This window comes from Papaver somniferum, chromosome 7 (genome assembly GCF_003573695.1).
Source record: "Papaver somniferum cultivar HN1 chromosome 7, ASM357369v1, whole genome shotgun sequence".
NCBI lineage: Eukaryota > Viridiplantae > Streptophyta > Magnoliopsida > Ranunculales > Papaveraceae > Papaver > Papaver somniferum.
The window spans coordinates 258,040,659-258,051,773 of record NC_039364.1 but is presented as its reverse complement, the minus strand read 5'-3'; positions in this window follow the sequence as shown (position 1 = coordinate 258,051,773).

The window sequence follows — 11,115 nt, the reverse complement described above, 5'->3', positions numbered from 1 at the left end:
ATTTTCTTTTATATAAGCGTTTGCCTCTTTAAGAGGAAAGTCCAGTCACATCTTGTAAAATTTGTAGTGTTCCATGAGAGCCTATTGGTAGTGCTCCAATTGAGTGTACCAAAACATCATTCACATTCTCAAAATTAATATATCATTCCTTGATGATGAAGAGATCGTAACGTCCGTGGGCGCTGGTACCAGTAAATTTTGAATTTTTCAAAATATGCATACACTTGAGAATTGTATGGGATCATAGTAAACAAAAATGATTGTCGAATATTCATTTAAAGTAGCTACCGAAATAAATGATGGTGGTTTTGAAACCCTCTGTAGAGGAATATCGACATATTTGGTTGGCATATAATCCAAATTCGGTTAAATTAATTTCTCGATTGACGCAATTTTGGATCCAAAACTTGCACTAGTTCATATGCGCCAGGACAAGGTTACATAGTTTTTATACAGTAATTTTCATTCATTTCTTTTATGATGATGACTATATACATCATCTGTTTTAGTATTACAACTTGTTTGTTTAGATTTTTTTTGAATTTGAATGATGGAGAACTACTTGAAACAGTATTTTGGTTTAGAAATTTGAAATTTAAACTTTTAGAATTGGTTTGTTTTTAGGTATACAATTATTCAAAGGGGAGGAAGGGTATTGAAGTGATTTGGCATTGATTAATTACCCCTATAATTGGATTATGTCAACCAAACAATAATTTTTGAATCAGGAATCTCATTCCTAGGAATCCAATTCCTGGAATTGGATTACCTTGTAATTGTATTCCTTGACGTCCAACAACTTGAACCAATGGCGCTCTAATGGTGTTGAACAAATTAATAAAAACCATCTTGGAGAAGTTTATAAATTGTAAAAATGGATTTGAAACAATAAATTTTGGGGGTTCATGGTATTTATGAAAACCAAAACGAGCGAAGCAAAGAGCCAAGCCTCGGAAAAACATCATATGGTTAACTAACAACAACTAATAAAATCTTGTTTGGACAAAAGCAGAGACGGGCTATAGCCTCATTTAGCCCCTTGTTAGGCCCGTCCCTAGAAAGGACTCTCACTCTGATATGGATCCGGGAGGGGAATTGTTAATCCAGACTTCAGCAGAATTTTAGGGGTAGCCAATTCGGACAACCAATCAATAGACTCCACGAATTTAATACGGGATAGGATAGGATACGGGATCAGTTAGGAACCAACATTTTGCCCCTATATCTTTTTGTAGCTTGGAAACGAACCGCACCAGGTGATCTCTCTCTTGTCTTGGTAAACCGGGTATGCATGCAGACGATTAAAACCCATCTACCATACAACCCACCAGGTGGTGATCTCTCTCTTGGCTTGGTAAACCCTAATCAGGTATGCAGACGATTAAAAGTTATCTCTATTTCTTATCTCCTTTGGTTTATGATCGGTATCTGATTTCTTTCTTTTCTTAATCTATTATTAGTTGTGGTTTGATTAGGGTTTGTTTTGAAACCTTTTTATTACTCCCTCCGTTCTTTTTTAATAGGCCAGTTTTGTTTTTAGCAAAATTTAAAGAAATTAAGAGAATTAATCATTGAAAGTGGTCCTCATGACATTTGTCAATAAAAGAAATGACATGAAATGGTCCCCATGACACTTGTTAGCAAAAGAATTAAAGTGAAGTGGTCCACATGACACTTGTCATCAAAAGAAGTTAAGAGAAAAGTGGTCCCAAAAATTAAAATAACATTTGACTTTCCCAATTAGGAAACTGGCCTATTTTTTGAAATTTTTATTTATAGAAACTGGCCTATTAAAAGAGAACGGAGGGAGTATTATTTAGGAAATTCTTGGGGGGATTTTGTTCTTACGGATCCTTCATTAATAGATTAATAGTTGTTGTTGTTTTTCCTTTTTAGAGATTAGGGTTTGTTTTGAAACCGTTTATTGTTATTTAGGAAATTTTGTGGGGGGTTTTGTTCTTACGGATCTATAGATGTAATTTTTGTACTATAAATTTTCTTTTTTGTTTAATTCCTTGTTGTTTTTTTACAGACGATCGATCGGGAAGAGTAATAGTGGGAAAGATGAGACGTTTAATAAGGCACGCATATAAGTCGGTGGCCTCCGGCTTGAAATACCATACAATGGACCAGCGTCTCCTGAAGTCCGCAGACAAATACGCAGCCCAATATGTAATTTCTTGAAACCTTAGCTAAATCTCATTTTGTATGTGCATTTTTTGTTTCTTTTTTTGTTCTTAGAATAAAGGTGGTTGTACTATAAGCTCATCACATTCCTTTTTGATTGTGTTCACCGAGGGCGAATTGTCCAAAGTCTTGGCTGAGTACCTGGATTTGGATTGTCCAAAGAAGATGGAAGAGGTCCGGCGAGTCTGTCATGTGGGAACAGAGTTTGAAACAACAGTTGAATAACTCTTTAATGATCATAAGCATTTCGAGGTCTTCTTCTCTGGCTCTCTGTCCTTTCATCACACCTTTTTCTCTGTAATTGTTATTCATCAACTTGCTATTATGTTGTCTTCTTCAGCTATATGAAGAACCAAATCTCATTGGAGGCAATGTGCTCAGAGGTTATGTTTTACCATCTGCAGTAGCTTTAACGCTTGGTATCCTAATTGCTGAGAATGCATATAGGAAACAGTTGAAGGAGGAGTACCTAGGCAAGTTATCATCCTTTTCCATTCCTGGGGGAATTCATTTCCACTATTATGATATTAAGAAGCTGAAATTCCAACATAGCAATCTAAAAATAATAATTATTCACTAAAGATCTTGTTTTTATTTGCATATATAATATTCATGCTCTATCATATATCCTGGAACCCGCAGTGAATCAGTGATCTAACGTACTGTTCGACTAATAATTATTGAAATTGATCACGATTCAACAACCTTAATTGACAGTAAAACTTTTCTTTTTAATAAAAAGTTTCATTCTTTTCTTTTAATGATGCACCTCTTTCTTTATTGCAGAAGTTGGAAGGGAACTGTCAGCTGAAAGTGCCAAGTAGCTTCAAGGTTATCTTCTGTAAGTTAAACAGAGCGGACAAACCACTTGAGAGTACTGTGATGATCCTCTTAGATAAATTACTTGTTATGTTTGGGCATGGATCTTATAACTTTATAGCCTGTTTTGTGTGGTTTAGGATTGCAAACCTGTAGTTATATTTATGAATAGCTAATGTTGAGCTTTTCTACAGAGCTTATAACTTTATGTCGTGTTTCAAGTGGTTTAGAACTGTATCTATATTTACTAATTGCTAGTGTCTTTTGTTCCGGAAGAGATTGATCCATGTCTGCTAATTTGAACATAGTTGCATCTACACACTTAGGCACATTCAGATGCAAAGTACCCTTCTCTGCGTTGCATCTACACCCTTTGGTATATTCAGATGCAAAGTACATGCAACTTTGGACTCTGGTTAGATATCTGCAAACCAGTTGTGTGTTAGACAGGAGTCTAGCTGGAGCCTTGTGGGTTGTTGTGCTATCATGTTCAGGAGATGATGGTTCCATGGTTTCACCTTCGACTAAAAGAAAAATGTGTTTGTATTGCTGACTGGCCTAGCTCAATCAAAAAATAATGTGGCCTGCAAGTGAGTCAGCTGACATCAGTTCTAGCCAATTTGGTTGTTGGAATGGGAGTCCAAATCTGTTCACACTCCTTTAACGAGTATATATTTCACATAACTCCCTAATGCGATTGATATTTTGTCTAAGCCCACATGAATCACGGTGCCTAACATTCCCCACCCCCACCGACACCGACCCACATGTGATTTCTTTTTTCTTTGAATGAATTTTTGTTTGTATTATTTTCTTTTTAAAATTACAAGAGATAAAACTAAGATTTGCATCATTATTAGCTAAACGCTAAACTTTTCAACCTCTTCAAGAAGAGTGTAGTGTCTTCCCTGAGCTCTCCTACTACATAAAAAGCCAGGACACCAAAATCATAATCATGAGCCGCACACTCAAACCACTTCAAGAAGAGTGTAGTATGTTCTCTGGGCTCTCCTACGACAGAAAAAGCCCAGACACCAAAATCATAACTATGAGCCACACACTTGTCCAGATAGCTATTGCGTTTACCTGAAATACTCTGGAAAATCCCGGACATCAAAATCATAACCATGAGCCACACACTTGTCCAGATAGCTATTGTGCTTACCTGAAATAGTCTGAGAAATAGCTTGTCCGGGAGTGATAGATATTGCGCTTACCTGAAATAGTCTGAGAAATAGCTTGTCCGGGAGTAAGGTTCTAGTGACACCACCTGTGAAAGGTGAAGCTCCAGTGATATCTAAGTACGTTTTGGCCGTTTTCCAAATTATAAACAAGAATCTGTCAGGTCCCAGAGTATTACCTTTGTCAGACAGGAAGCCCAAAGCAACTTCTTTCCTAGTAGGCACACCAACCTTAGAAACATATATCGGTAAAAACATCCTGAATCAAGTCATGTTTGAATTTTCGACCCACATAAGCATGATCACCAAAAGGTATCCATCTTTATGCTGCAACTAAGGTACAAACTAGCCTTAGTGAAAAGTGGTATACCAAGTCTATAACTGACCCCACTCCTAAATTGCTTCGGCCCAAGTCTCTGATTAAGCTCAAAAATGGCTGAGGCTAACATGTAATCTTGAGCATGATTCACCCTATTGTACTGTAACAAAATTGCATCACGTTCTGACATTTAAAAGGCAGCGCGGACTTGTTTCTTTATAGCCTCAAAATAAGTTACTGCCAGGGAAGGAAGTATCCTCCAGGAAGTATGTAAAAGGAAAACCACATATCTAAATGAAAGAATGTAACACAAGCTGGTAGGAGTGACTAGTATCTTTAGGGGAGACGCCGTTGTAGTTACACCTTTTCTGATGACTACACCCAAATAGATCTAATGATTATAAAACTATAACCATTCAAGATTCAAGATAAAGTAAAATGAACATGACTTAAAAGTAAAGAATAACACAAGCATGTAACGTGGTTTAGCCATGTTAGCCTACATCCACGGCGAAACAAACTATCGCTTTGTTGAAGGTGTTACCCTTTGATAAATTACAAATATCGCTTAGATTTTTCTCTTTGCTCTTCTCTAAATCTCTCTCTAAAATTCTCTGAAAAGACCATCTAAAATTACATATCCATTTCCTTTTACATGGACTGGTATTTACAGACAGATTGGACTTGTGGGGGTGCAACCCGATGTAGCTCGGATGGTGATGCTGTTGCACATCTCATCTTTACTCGGACCGGTCTTCTGTATTTTTCCAGAAGAAATGATAAAGGCACCTCAGAAATTCTACTATGTACATCCAAAAATTACTTCTTGTAGCCCACAAATTGTTATTCACCCCCAGGAATTGCTAAATGTACCCCAAATTGCTAAAGGGACACCGGAATTGGATAGGGGGAAGTCATCTTCTCCATTTGAATTTCAAAACTTGGCGGGAAATCAAGTTTTAATGGCAACAGATTAGGGTTTGTGTTTTAGGCAAGTTGTGGTGAGATCTAAGTGCTGAAATCAAATGGGTTTGTCCTAATCGTCTTAACAGAGCTGGTAATGGTTTTCGTTTCTACCAGAATTGGCTATATAATCGGGAAAAGTTGAAACAGAGCTTACGGAAATCGGCGGGAAAGCTGTTTTTCATGAACCATAACTAGGGTTCGATTTTTCAGCAATTTAGAAGGAGATTCAATCGCTGTTTTGACTTGGGTTGGGCCTGTTATAACTAAACATGACTGGTATATCTTCCGGATTCGAGAAAATAGGTTTGAATCACCACATCGAAGCAAAATAGTGTCAGAAATATTTACGGGTTTCTGTTGGTTCGAGTTTGGCAAGTTTGGGAGAATTTCAAGGGTTCTACGGCCTGGTTACATTGTTAGCTAATCAACAAGGAAGAATGACGTGTTTGGAATCAAAAGAAAGAAATAAATCTCTTTATATTTGGTAATTTTGTAAAACATGGAAGTGAAGAAGTTACGGGAAGATTGTGTTGCGTGAAAAATAGAGAATAAAATCCTCATGTGATTCGTATTTGTTAATAAAAGAATAGTTTTGATAAGTTTGGAAAAGGATAAAACACGCAAGGAAGCTTAGAAGAGAATAATCTCGTAACTTGGCCGTGAAAAAGAAGAAAAAAATTAAAAAGGAACGGAGATTAATGGGAGTTATTGCGAGAGATTCGAAGGCTCTGTTGAGTATAAAAGAGATGGTCGGACCCTATAGAATACATATGGAGAGTCTGGGATAAAATAGTTAGCTATAATTGAAAGGGTGATGTTGATTTTAAAGCAAACGCTCCCATACTATCAGTACTTTCCTGTTTAGGATTTCTTGTTAGTTTTTTACATCCTTTTAGAGAAGCAACCGTTTGTTCTGTTTTCTTATGAAGATTACATGCAACATTCAGGTTCTTTTGGAAGGACATACAAGTATGTTGAAAGTGATTGGAGGAATCACAAAACAAACACGGTCCAACATCTTTAAGCTCATTTGAGCAGTTCTGAGTCATATCAGTTTTGACAATGTCTGAGTGTGGTTTACAACCTGACTAGAGTTATTCAGATCCATCAAAGGAATTTTGATAGACTTCAAATCCTTAAGTACTGCAATTTCTTCAACAAGATCAGAGTTGATCTAGATTTGTTCATCCAATATTTTCTGGAGAATAATCAGTTTATCAGAACTTCTTCTACGATTGGTTTTTAATCCTGGTGAAGCGTTTCTAAAGACTTTACTATCCATATAGTCAGATCGCTGCAAACATAGTCTTGTAAGGTCTTTAAACGTGATTACCTGCTATAATACCAATTGAAAAAGCGGGGCTACAACACCCAATATTTCTCTTATCAATTTGTATGGACTAACTCCAATATACTTTCAAGAGAATCAACTAGACTCAATATTGATAAAGTATATCAAAGAGTTATATATCTCTTTCTCGATTCAATTCTTACTCAAGCAAATAGAAATATGCGAGTCTAATTGAATACAAGAGAAATCACTTGAACGGTACCAAGGACCAATGTTCAAGGATCAATCAATTTCAATCAACAACCAAAGGTCGGATTTCCTAATTGATTGATTCAAACACACAACCTGTGATATTTCAATTATATAACAAAATATAATGCGTAAAAGAAATAACACAGACACCAGAAGTTTTTTTAACGAGGAAACCGCAAATACAGAAAAATCCCGTGACCTAGTCCAGATTAAACACACACTGTATTAAGCCGCTACAGACACTAGACTACTACAAACTAACTTCGGTCTGGACTGTAGTTGAACCCCAATCAATCTCACACTGATCTAAGGTACAATTGAGATCCTTACGTCTCTGATCCCAGCAGGATACTACACACTTGATTCCCTTAGCTGATCTCACCTACAACTAAGAGTTGCTACGACCCAAAGTCGAAGACTTTAGTAAACAAATTTGTATCACACAGAAAAGTCTACGATAATATATAAATCTGTCTCCCACAGAAATACCTACGAGTGTTCTTCCGTCTTTTGATAAATCAAGGTGAACAGGAACCAATTGATAACCCGAACTTATATTCCCGAAGAACAACCTAGTATTATCAATCACCTCACAATAATCTTAATTGACGCGACAAAGAAGATATTATGGAATCACAAACTATGAGACGAAGATGTTTGTGATTACTTTTATATCTTTCCTATTGAAGATATCAATCCCAACCCAATCGTTACAATTGTACTCAAATGATAGAAACAACAAGATCAGATCACGCAACTACAAGGAAGTAGTATCGGTCTGGCTTCACAATCCCAATGAAGTCTTCAAGTCGTTAACCTATAGGGTCTCGATAGAAACCTAAGCTTAAAGGAGAATCAACTCTAGCTAATACAACTGGTATCACACAGGAGGTGTGGGGATTACGTTTCCCAGTTGATAGATTTCTCCTTTATATAGTCTTCCAAATCAGGGTTTGCAGTCAATATTAGAGCATTCAATATTCACCGTTAGATGAAAACCTGATTAGATTCAAGATAATATCTTTCGACCGTTAGATCTAAACTTAGCTTGTTACACACTAACGAAATGCACTTTCTTTAGGTTTGTGTAACCGTACCCAAATATGTACATTTATTTGGTTCAACAGTAGTTAACCAAATGGTTAGCCATATGAGCACTTCCATATTAACCATATTCTTCTTTACCATAACTAGTTCAAATGACTCAAATGAACTAGTTATAGAGTTGAGTTGTTCAATTTCTTAGAACTCATAGAAGTATACAAGACACAATCGAAGCAAAAAAGATTTGATTCACTCGAATCAATTCATGAACTTTATATCCACGGTTTGCAAACTTGCATTCCTTAGTTTATATAAGTTTAAGTTCATGAACAATCGTTTTTAGAAAATAAACAACCTAAGTACGCGGACTAGGTACACGGACTTAAGTACCTGGAATAAGTTTGTTTTCAGTTCACAAACTCCAACAGAAATTCTTGGATGAGAACTTTTGACAGTATGCGGACTTTAGTTCCGGTTTTCCTAAGCAACAAAGTACGCATACTTTGGTTCAAGGAATAAGGACTTATACATGTATGTGTTACCTGATTAATATTTTTGATTGTGATTGTAGTAAATAGGATTCATTTCAGACTTGTGAAGGAAATAGAATTTTTATATTTAATAAAATTATATACAAAAATATTAACAATGGGTGCGAGAGGTAACCAAGACACTAGATTCCACTATTATGCAAAATTGAATGATAAATATTTCAAAACTCTATTCAATTCTTAAGTCCTCTTTTATCTTTAATTCACTATCAATCATACAGATTCTCAAACATTATTTGTAAACCTTAAGCATAGATTATCAAGAGATTAAACCAAGCATAACCTATCAAACTGAATAACAAATAATTAAGACAATCATTCAAATAATTTAAAACTCTGCAAAAGCAACGATTAGGTGAATTATATAATTTAATGAAATAGTTACCCATTTATGTTGCGTGAATAGCTTCCTCCATTGCCTTGGTTACGAGGGAATTAGCCGCTCATCATGTTGGAAAACTTCTCAAAGAATTTCATTGATGCTCAAAAATGGTTTACAAATGATGAGAATATGAGAAATACAATAAAACCAGAGAACTACGACCCTCAGTGACAAAATAAGACTGCTGCAGCTGTGTCGCAAGCTGTGGCAAATAAGACTGCCTGATGTACGACCCACAAGTGTGAGTCGTTATTACTGTAGAAAAACGACTGCTGGTGCAGGTCCGTTCTTCGTGTTCTTCATGTTCATCAGCAACAGCAGCAGCAGAAACCGAGTTTGAGAAAACTCGAATTTCTTCTTCTCTGGCTCTCCTCAGCCCCCTAGACTCTCGACACCCATTCTTTGTGATACCAGAAATCTATTTATACTCCTCAGCCTCATTTAATCACGCCATAACTCAAGATAATTCTCTCTTTACTCGGCTTAAAGAGAAAATATTTTTTGGATATGTTCTTCCTTTAATTAGCTCTCCACGCGCTGAAATGATGTATAAACACTCCAAACATGATCTTACACGCTGTATAATTGATTCAACACTCTCCAAACACATGAGTACACGTCTAAATTTGATGTGATCGTGTGATATTCATTTCTTGAACGTGGTTCCTGATTTCTTGATTGCGATGATTCCAGCCAACTATAATAGATCCTAACACCCAAAATGTCTTCCTCTATCCATATCACAAATACCCATTGAAAATCAGAGGTTTAATCGAACTCTAGCCCCTCCAAAAATCGATCGAACCAACTGCCAGTGAGAAGAAATATTTTCCCGCCTTTTCCAAAATTTGAATTATGAGAAGAAAAGTTTCCTCCCCCTAATCCTGTACGGGTGTCCCTTTAGCAATTGGGATGTAAATAGTAATTTTTCTGGGTTCTTCCTGGACATTTCTAGTGCACTTCTGGGGTACTTCCGGTGCGCTATCAACGGAGATCCAAACGCCGGATTTTAAACCAATTTCGCCTCAAAAGATTATTTTTCCAAAAACACCTATAAATAAATAAAACACCATAATAAGTATAAAAAATGGGCACTAAGAGTATATACAAATGAGATATATTAGACACATAAATGCGTCTATCAAATACCCCCAAACTTATTATTTGCTAGTCCTCGAGCAAAATACATTTTTGAGAAGATAAAAAGACTACACTTAGCACGTGCAGCAGGCCGTTAAACCGCTAGGTGGCCCTAGCGGCGGAGTGTTGTCTCCGGAGGGTTTACCAGAGGTGTACTCACAAAACCTTTACTCCTAATTGGTCACAAGTATCCAAAGAGCTATGAGGACATACATATTCTCAACCTATCTCCAAGTAAGTAGAATGCCAGAGAAATTAAAGGTGTCAGCTCTAAAGCTGACTGAAGAAAAGGGAGACACATCCACACGACTGCTAGATAAAGAGATATCCGCTACACAACTAGATAAACATTGTAAGATGCGTCCGCTGCTTTACAGCTGGATAAGATTAGGAGAGAGATAAAAATGAGAGGGACATATACTACACAGCTGGACTAATTACGTGTGATGAGTTAAACCAGTGCTAGAAAGATCTTGTGCCAGATTGAAAGCAGGCTAACAAAGCAACCAAAATGCATCTTTCTTCGACTCTCTCACAGTGCTCAGAAGAAATAACGTCTTCTTCGGTCTTCAAATGTTGATGATAAACTCTCGAACCTCATAGAACCTTGACAATTAACTCTTCTCTTCGATTTGTTGCTAAATTTCTTCTTCCATATGGCCTTATTGAACAAAAAGAACGTAATGATGTTTTTTTTCTTCATTTTTTTTTACATGGCCATGAGAGAAGGACTTTCAAAACTTGGATCTTCGCAACTTGTGATGTCTTGGTATCATGGATTCTACCAACTTATATCATTTGCTCTTATAACTTCAACTTTGATTTTTGAATTATTCTCTTCTATTGTTGCTTCTAAACCTAAAACGTCTTCACTTTCTTCATAGATTTTGATGTCGCTCCGCTTGTTGATGATGATAAGTTTCTACTGAGAGAGTCGCAATCCAGTAACTAAGATTACATTGTGAGGTTGCTTTGTCTTTCTG